Source organism: Apodemus sylvaticus, chromosome 1, assembly GCF_947179515.1.
Source record: "Apodemus sylvaticus chromosome 1, mApoSyl1.1, whole genome shotgun sequence".
NCBI lineage: Eukaryota > Metazoa > Chordata > Mammalia > Rodentia > Muridae > Apodemus > Apodemus sylvaticus.
Window position 1 is genome coordinate 98,526,561 of NC_067472.1, and position 10,631 is coordinate 98,537,191.

A 10,631-nucleotide genomic window follows, 5' to 3' on the forward strand; every position below is an offset into this window, starting at 1 on the left:
AACTTCGCTCAGACCTTGGCCTCCCAGGCTTTTGCCTGGACTCAGGGCCTGGGCGGCCAGGCTAACCTTGTGTGCACCAGCAGGGTTGGGGGATCGGCTGCCCAGCTGAGTGAGCGGAACACAGGGGAGGTCACAGCAGCATACACCATCGGCGCTCCCTGGGGGGGCACACGGGCTCCATCACAGACACAATCTGGGGCAAGGCTTCAGGCGGGAGCCCTCAGCTCAACTCTCTCTGCTTCCAGATCCAGATCAGCCTGGGTGGCAGCACCACATCTCCAAGTCCTGCAAGAGGCTAGAGGGGATTCTGGGAGGCCAGGTGGGAGAAGTCAGTGTGCTCCAGTGAATCCAGTGGGCCCCAGCAGTGGCCTTCGGGTGCCTGCTTCGGGATCTGAACAGCCTGGGCAGCAGCACCCTGTCTACAGGCAGTGCAGGGGGTAAGCTGTGCACCAGAAGCCAACTGGGAAGGGGCAGTTTGCACTGGTGAGTTCAGCACTGACAAGACCAAGTAACACCAGTGAGAACTAGATGGCAAAAGGCAAACGCAGGAACGTCACTAACAGAAATCAAGGCAATATGGCAACATCTGAACCCAATTCTCCTCTACCAGCATGTCCTGGATACCCCAAAACACCAGTAAAACAAGATTTGGATTTAAAATCACTGGTCATGATGCTGGTACAGGAACACATGAAGGACATATTTAAAGAAATTCAGGAGAAAATGGATCAAAAGTTAGAAGCCCTTGCAAGGGAAACACAAAAATCATTGAAAGAAATCCAGGAGAATACAAAAGCCAACAATGAGGAAACACAAAAAAACTTAAAGAAATACAGGAGAACTTTGGTCAACAGGCTGAGGTCATGAAAGAGGAAACACAAAAATCTCTTAAAGAATTACAGGAAAGCACAAACATGCAAGTGAAGGAGCTAAGCAAAACCATCCAGGATCTAAAATCAGAAGTAGAAACAACTAAGAAAACTCAAAGGGAGACAACTTTGGAGATAGAAAGCCTTGGGAAGAAATCAGGGGACAGAGATGCAAATATCAACAACAGAATACAAGAGATAGAAGAAAGAATCTCAGATGCTGAAGATTCCATAGAAACCATGGACTCAACAGTTAAAGAAAATGCAAAATGCAAAAAGTTTGTAACCCAAAATATCCAGGAAATCCAGGACACAATGAGAAGACCAAACCTAAGGATTATAGGCATAGATGAGAGTGAAGATTTACAACTTAAAGGGCCAGCAAATATCTTCAATAAAATTATGGAAGAAAGCTTCCCTAACCTAAACAGAGAGATGTCCATGAATATACAAGAAGCCTACAGAACTCCAAACAGACTGGACCAGAACAGAAATACTTCCCGTCACATAATAATCAAAACACCAAATGTTATAAACAAAGAAAGAATATTAAAGGCAGTAAGAGAAAAAGGCCAAGTAATATATAAAGGAAGACCTATTAGAATCACAGCAGACTTTTCACCTGAGACTATGAAGGCTAGAAGGTCCTGGGCAGATCTCATGCAGACTCTAAGAGAACACAAATGCCAACCAAAACTACTATATCCAGCAAAACTCTCAATCACCATAGATGGAGAAACTAAGATATTTCATGACAAAACCAAGTTTACCCAATATCTATCCACAAACCCAGCCCTACAAAGGATAATAGGAGGACAACACCAATACAAGGAGGGAAACCTCACCCTGGAAAAAGCAAGATAGTAACCTTTCATCAAACCCAAAAGAAGTTAAGCAAGCAAATTTAAAAAATAACGTCAAAAATGATAGGAAGTAACAATTACTATTCCTTAATATCTCTTAACATCAATGGACTTAATGCCCCAATAAAAAGACACAGACTAACTGACTGGATACGTAAACAAGACCCTACATTTTGCTGCTTACAGGAAACACACCTCAGGGTCAAAGACAAACACTACCTTAGAGTAAAAGGCTGGAAGACAATTTTACAAGCAAATGGTCTCAGGAAACAAGCTGGAGTAGCCATTTTAATATCAGATAAAATTGACTTTCAACCCAAAGTCATCAAAAGAGACTCTGAGGGACACTTGTTGCTGGTCAAAGGAAAAATACAACAAGAAGAACTCTCAATCCTGAACATCTATGCTCCAAATGCAAGGGCACCCTCTTTCATAAAAGAAACTTTATTAAAGCTCAAAGCACACATTGCACCTAAACAATAATTGTGGGTGACTTCAACACTGCACTTTCCTCAATGGACCGATCAGGAAAACAGAAACTAAACAGGGACACAATGAAACTAATTGAAGCTTTGGACCAATTAGATTTAACAGATATATATAGAACATTCTATCCTAAAACAAAAGAATATACCTTTTTCTCAGCACCTCATGGCAACTTCTCCAAAATCGACCATATAATTGGTCACAAGACAGACCTCAACAAATATAAGAAGATCGAACTAATCCCATGCCTCCTATCTGATCACTATGGAGTAAAAGTGGTCTTCAATAGCAACAGAAACAACAGAAAACCCACATACACGTGGAAACTGAACAATACTCTACTCAATGATACCTTGGTCAAGGAAGAAATAAAGAAATAAATTAAAGACTTTTGAGAACACAATGAAAATGAAAACACAACATACCCAGATCTATGGGACACAATGAAAGCAGTGCTAAGAGGAAAACTCATAGCGCTGAGTGCCTCCAAAAAAAAAAAAAAAATGGAGAGAGCATACATTACCAGCTTAATGACACACCTGAAAGCCCTGGAACAAAAAGAAGCTATTTCACCCAGGAGGAGTAGAAGGTAGGAAATCATCAAACTCAGGGCCGAAATCAATCAAGTAGAAACAAAGAGAACCATACAAAAAATCAACAAAACCAGGAGCTGGTTCTTTGAGAAAATCAACAAGATAGATAAACCCTTAGCCAGACTGACCAAAGGGCACAGAGAAAGTATCCAAATTAACAAACTTAGAAATGAAAAGGGAGATATAACAACGGAAACTGAGGAAATCCAAAAAATCATCAGATCCTACTACAAGAGACTGTACTCAACACAACTGGAGAATCTGGAGGAAATGGACAATTTCCTTGACAGATACCAAATACCAAAATTAAATCAGGACCAACTAGACCATCTAAACAGTCCCATAATGCCTAAAGAAATAGAAGGAGTCATAGAAAGTCTTCCAACCCAAAAAAGCACAGGACCAGATGGTTTCAGTGCAGAATTCTATCAGACCTTCAAAGAAGAGTTAACACCAATACTCCTGAAACTATTCCACAAAATAGAAACAGAAGGAACACTACCCAATTCCTTCTACGAAGCCACAATTACACTGATACCAAAGCCACACATAGATCCAACAAAGAAAGAGAACTTCAGACCAATTTCCCTTATGAACATCGATGCAAAAATACTCAATAAAATTCTTGCCAACCGAATCCAAGAACACATCAAAATGATCTTCCACCATGATCAAGTAGGCTTTATCCCAGGGATGCAGGGTTGGTTCAATATACGGAAATCCATCAATACAATCCACTACATAAACAAACTCAAAGAACAAAACCACATGGTCATTTCATTGGAGGCTGAAAAAGCATTTGACAAAATTCAGCATCCTTTCATGCTTAAAGTCTTGGAGAGAACAGGAATTCAAGGCCCATACCTAAACATAGTAAAAGCAATATACAGCAAACCGGTAGCCAGCATCAAACTAAATGGAGAGAAACTTGAAGCAATCCCACTGAAATCAGGGACCAGACAAGGCTGCCCCCTTTCTCCTTATCTTTTCAATATTGTACTTGAGGTACTAGCTTGGGCAATTCGACAACATAAGGAGGTCAAAGGGATACAAATTGGAAAGGATGAAGTCAAACTATCCTTATTTCCAGACGACCTGATAGTCTACCTAAGTGACCCAAAAAACTCCACTAGAGAGCTCCTACAGCTGATAAACAACTTCAGCAAAGTGGCAGGTTATAAAATCAACTCAAGCAAATCAGTGGCCTTCCTATACTCAAAGGATAAGCAGGCTGAGAAAGAAATTAGGGAAATGACCCCCTTCACAATAGCCACAAACAGTATAAAGTATCTTGGGGTGACTCTTACCAAACATGTGAAAGATCTGTATGACAAGAACTTCAAGACTCTGAAGAAGAAAATGGAAGAAGACCTCAAAAAATGGAAAAACCTCCCATGCTCATGGATCGGTAGAATCAATATAGTTAAAATGGCCATTTTGCCAAAAGCAATATACAGATTCAATGCAATACCCATCAAAATCCCAACTCAATTCTTCACAGAGTTAGAAAGAGCAATTATCAAATTCATCTGGAACAACAAAAAACCCAGGATAGCTAAAACTATTCTCAGCACCAAAAGAAAATCTGGGGGAATCAGTATCCCTGACCTCAAGCAATACTACAGAGCAATAGTGTTAAAAACTGCATGGTATTGGTACAGTGACAGGCAGGAGGATCAATGGAACAGGATTGAAGATCCAGAAATGAACCCACACACCTATGGCCACTTGATCCTCGACAAAGAGGCTGGAAACATCCAATGGAAAAAAGATACCCTTTACAACAAATGGTGCTGGTTCAACTGGAGGTCAGCATGCAGAAGAATGTGAATTGATCCATCCTTGTCTCCTTGTACTAAGCTCAAATGCAAATGGATCAAGGGCCTTCACATAAAGCCAGACACTCTGAAGCTAATAGAAAAGAAACTGGGGAAGACCCTTGAGGACATCGGTAAAGGGAGAAAGTTTCTGAACAGAACACCAATAGTGTATGCTCTAAGAGCAAGAATTGACAAATGGGACCTCATAAAATTACAAAGTTTCTGTAAGGCAAAGGACACCATCAAGAGGACAAATCGGCAACCAACAAATTGGGAAAAGATCTTCACCAATCCTACATCAGATAGAGGGCTAATATCCAATATATATAAAGAACTCAAGACGTTAGACTCCAGAAAACCGAACAACCCTATTTAAAAATGGGGTACAGAGTTAAACAAGGAATTCTCACCTGAAGAAATTCGGATGGTGGAGAAGCATCTTAAAAAATGCTCAACTTCATTAATCATTAGGGAAATGCAAATCAAAACAACCCTAAGATTTCATCTTACACCAGTCAGAATGGCTAAGATTAAAAATTCAGGAGACAGCAGGTGTTTGAGAGGGTGTGGAGAAAGAGGAACACTCCTCCACTGCTGGTGGGATTGCAAATTGGTACAACCACTCTGGAAATCAGTCTGGCGGTTCCTCCGAAAACTGGGCACCTCACTTCCAGAAGATCCTGCTATACCACTCCTGGGCATATACCCAGAGGATTCCCCACCATGTAATAAGGATACATGCTCTACTATGTTCATAGCAGCCCTATTTATAATTGCCAGATGCTGGAAAGAACCCAGGTATCCCTCAACAGAAGAGTGGATGCAAAAAATGTGGTATATCTACACAATGGAGTACTATTCAGCCATTAGAAACAATGAATTCCTGAAATTCTTAGGCAAATGGATGGAGCTAGAGAACATCATACTAAGTGAGGTAACCCAGACTCAAAAGGTGAATCATGGTATGCACTCACTAATAAGTGGTTATTAACCTAGAAAACTGGAATACCCAAAACATAATCCACACATCAAATGAGGTACAAGAAGAAAGGAGGTGTGGCCCCTGGTTCTGGAAAGACTTAGTGAAACAGTATTTGGCAAAACCAGGACGGGGAAGTGGGAAGGGGTGGGTGGGAGAACAGGGGAAGAGAAGGGGACTTACGGGACTTTCGGGGAGTCGGGGGCTAGAAAAGGGGAAATCATTTGAAATGTAAATAAATTATATCGAATAAAAAATTTAAAAAAAAAAAAACTCAGGAGACAGCAGATGTTGGTGAGGATGTGGAGAAAGAGGAACACTCCTCCAATGCTGGTGGTGTTGCAAATTAGTACAACCACTCTGGAAATCAGTCTGGCAGTCCCTCAGAAACCTGGGCATGTCACTTCCGAAAGATCCTTCTCTACCACTCCTGGGCATATACCCAGAGGATTCCCCAGCATGTAATAAGGATACATGTTCCACTATGTTCATAGCAGCCCTATTTATAATAGCCAGAAGCTGGAAAGAACCCAGGTATCCCTCAACAGAAGAATGGATGCCAGAAATGTGGTATATATATACACAATGGAGTACTATTCAGCCATTAAAAACAATGAATTCATGAAATTCTTAGGCAAATGGATGGAGCTGGAGAACATCATACTAAGTGAGGTAACAGTCTCAAAAGATCAATCATGGTATGCACTCACTAATAAATGGATATTAGCTTGGAAAACTGGAATATGCAAAACATAATCCACGCTTCAAATGTGGTACAAGAAGAACGAAGGAGTGGCCCCTAGTTCTGGAAAGACCCAGTGTAGCAGTATAAGACAAAACCAGAACAGGGAAGTGGGAAGAGATGGGTGGGAAAACAGAGGGAGGGAAGGGGGCTTATGTGACTTTCGGGGAGTGGGGAACCAGAAAAGGGGAAATCATTTGAAATGTAAATAAAAAAATATATCGAATAAAATTAAAAAAATAAACCTGTTTGATGTTCTTCCTGCATGGCCTCCTGCATTCCTGCATGTGACTTTATCTCTAAGAATGTTTAACATTCACAGTTGCCTAGCTGTTCACCATTTTTCTATTTGACTTCTCCTCATCTAATAAAAAGAATATTATAAATGATTGTCTATTCAGGTTTACAGTTATAATATATTTGAAGCATCAGTATTAAAAAGAATATCTAAGCCAAAACTCACAAAGGCTCCTGTGACTTTGAAAAGATGAATGTGTTAAATCTTTCTCTCTCCTAGACTCTTGTTGGTTGATGCTATGTCTATCCTTCATTTCCCCTCAGTAATGCTATCATCAATAAATGTTTTAACCTTTTTCAAAATGTGCTCAAAAGAAAAATTCAGAAAATGTACTTATAATTAAATTAGTGTATTTTATCTTATTAGTTGTTTTATGTTGTTTGATTGTTATTTTCAGAATTTTTTGAGCAAACAAGAGAAAGAAAAGTAAGAGGATCTGAGAGGAGTGTGAGGAAGGAAGAAACATGATAAAAGTATCGTCTGTGAAAAAAATTATTAAATGAAAATTTTCTATATGATTTATTATAGATAAGTCTTAATTTATATTTGTATTTTATATACATACATACATACATACATACATACATACATACATACATACATGCATACATTCAAGGAAACACAAAACCTGTGGAGAATAAAAAAAAATAAAAAAGGTCACAGTAGGAAAAGTCTAAGTCTTGGTGTAATTATGGCTTATTTTGTTTCTCAGTAAAAACTGTATAATAATATCGTGGGGAAAAATAGACACCAGAAACTTTCAAAAGAAAACTTCTATTGAAACATAGTAGCATGGGTCAAACATTAGAAGTGTGATATATTTATTACTATTTTCACCTTGTACTTAATATGTCTTTTAGTATATGATACACACACACACACACACACACACGTACACACACACACACACACGTATACACACACATACACACACACATACGTATACACACACACACGTATACACAAACACACGTAAACACACACACACATGTATACACACAAACATACACACACACACACACACACACATGTATACACACATTCCAGAGTTCTTTTTTAAATAAGGTTACATTATGTATCCTGGGTTCTAATAAAACATGATTCTTCTGCTACATCTTCCTAGGTGATGAGAATATAGACATGTGCCACCATGTTTGACTTGGAGATACTTCTAAAAATGTTTTTTTTTTACATTTTTTATTCGATATATTTTTATTTACATTTCAAATTATTTCCCCTTTTCTGGCCCCCAACTCCCCGAAAGTCACATAAGCCCCCTTCCCTCCCCCTGTTCTCCCACCCACCCCTTCCCACTTCCCTGTTCTGGTTTTGCCCTATACTGCTACACTGAGTCTTTCTAGAACCAGGGGCCACTCCTCCGTTCTTCTTGTACCTAGTTTGATGTGTGGATTACGTTTTGGGTATTCCAGTTTTCCAGGCTAATATCTACTTATTATCTAAAAATGTTTTTAGTTTAACTTGTATGGTAAAAATTGGTTCACATCATGAATGAAAATAAAATTTTGGGATTTGTGTGATAACACCTTGAGTGGGTAGACAATAATAAATACCAATTGTTTTTCCAGTCTGTACCTGCACTGGAGCACATCTGCTTGGTCCTAGGAGACCTGCTGCAGCCAGGGCAGCAGGGAAGACATCCACCCAGATAACCACAGCAGCTGGGAACCCTAAGGAGCCCGCTGAGACAAGACAACTCCCCTCTGCACAAATGTCATTTCTCTTACAGTCTGTACTTCTGAAGGGGCAGATCTGCCCCTCTCAACACTCTAGAGTCTACAGGTCTCCCAGGAGATCTGCTGCAACCCAGGGACACAGGAGAGAAGCTCCAGACAGAGACACCCAGGCCATCTAACCCCAGAAATAACCAGATTTCAAGAGGCAAGCATATGATCATAAGCAACAGAAGCCAACATACTTTGACACCATCAGAACTCAGCTTTCCCATCAGAGGAAGCCCTGGATAACACAACACACCAGAAAAGCATGATACTGACCTGAAATCCCATCTTATGAAGACAATAGAGACCTCTAAAAAGGATATAAATTACTTACTTGAAGAAACAGAGGAAAATACAGTAAAAGAGGTTGAAGTCCTTAAAGAGGAAACAAAAAAATCCCTCAAACAAATACAGGAAAACACATTCAAACAAGTAAAGAAATCGAACAAAGCTGAACAAGACCTAAAAATCAAAATAGAAACATTAAGAAATCACAAATGAAAACAACACTGGAAATAAGAAACCTAAGAAAGGGGTCATGAAATGCAGATGTAAGCATCACACACACACACACACACACACACACACACAAAACACTAATACTAATGATAGAAGAGAGAATCTCGGGTATAGAAGATACCATAGAACGTACTGACACAACAGTCAAAGAAAATACAAAGCATCAGCGTGAGGGACACACATACTCAAAACCATATGCATCAAGGCTCTGGAAGTCAGGCCGGCTCCTTGCCCTGGTGCCTAGGTTACTCCAGCAGGCTGGATCTCCTAGGGTCCTGCAGCTCCGCCAGCCATGCAGCCCTGGACCAGGAGCAGTTCGGCGGACACCCGCCCCTCCATAGGCAAACGCGGGCGGCCGCACAAGGAGGCACGCTACAAGGGCACAGGGCTGGTCCCCATCGACGCCCCCACCCCACCCCCGGCCATGCCCTGGCCATGGCCTCGCCCCAGCTCCCAGAGCAGCCAGAGGAGCCCATTCTCTGACATTTTCAACATCAGCGAGAACTCGATGGAGAAGCACATCAACACTTTTCTACAGAAAGTGCAGATTCTGCTGGAGGCAGCAATCTACCTGGAGCAGATCGAGAAAGAAAACAAAGTGTGAACAAGGCTACGCCTCATTGTTTCCCTCCATGCCGAGCCCCCGGCTACAGCATTCGAAGCCCCCACGGAGATTCAGCCGGGCACAGAAACACAGCGGTCGGAGCAGCAACACCAACACTACCAACAGATCTACACACAATGAGTTGGAAAAGAACCGACAAGCTCACTTGTGCCTGTTTAAAAGTTCTGATCCCGCTGGGCCCAGACTGCACCAGACATAAGACACTCGGTCTGCTCAACAAAGCCAAAGCACACATCAAGACTTAAAGAAGCCGAAAGGAAGAGCCAGCACCAGCTTGAGAACTTGGAAGGGGAACAGAAATTTTTTTTAAAGCGGCGAATGGAACAGCTGCAGGGTCCTCAGGAGATGGAGCAGATACGAATGGATCGGATCCGATCAACCATCTCTTCAGATAGCTCTGATTCAGAGTGAGAGGAGATTGAAGTGGATGTTGAAAGCACAGAGTTCTCCCATGGAGAAGTGGACAGTATCAGTACCACCAGCATTAGTGACCTTGACAACCACAGCAGCCCAAAGAGTGTTGGGAGTGACGAGGGTTACTCTGGTGCCAGTGTCAAACTGTCCTAGGACCCAGCATGACTTAACAGTGCAGGGCGGAGCACTCACTGGGGAGCATTCCCTGGGCCAAGTCAATGCCATCTCTCCAGTTGGATTCATGATGCAGTCTCCTCTTTAAAACTAAAAACTACACTTGAGCAAAAGGGTCAGAAAACCTGTATTTAAGCAAATACTTAACAAAAAGAGAGGTAGAGCCTCCCCAGTAGAACAAATATTCCTTTATTTTGAATGAATACAGTTTCTAACGGCAGCAGAAAACGTGTTTGTGTGATTATCTTGAGTTGACTTGGTTGACTTAAGAGACAATGGAGACTTCCTTCTCCTGATCTTGTGTGAGCGCTCTGTTGAGCAGACATTTAAGGAAGGGGTTGGGAACCCTTCCTGAGCTTCTTGGCCCTAGAAACAAAACCAAACTTAGAGTAAGGAAAAGACAGGATAATCAGGCATTAATCTTGGATAGCTAAAGAGCTGTTAAAACTCAGCCTCTGTTTATCATGAAGCCTGTGGATGATCACCTCTTTTTAAAATGGAATTTTTACA

The 10,631-nt window shown here is 41.2% G+C and overlaps 1 pseudogene; it reads left to right on the forward strand.

Annotated features, from left to right (window-relative positions):
* Nucleotides 1–9,401: 9,401 nt before the first annotated feature.
* On the forward strand, nucleotides 9,402–10,100 carry LOC127679954 (max-interacting protein 1-like; annotated as a pseudogene).
* The last annotated feature ends 531 nt before the right edge of the window (nucleotides 10,101–10,631 follow it).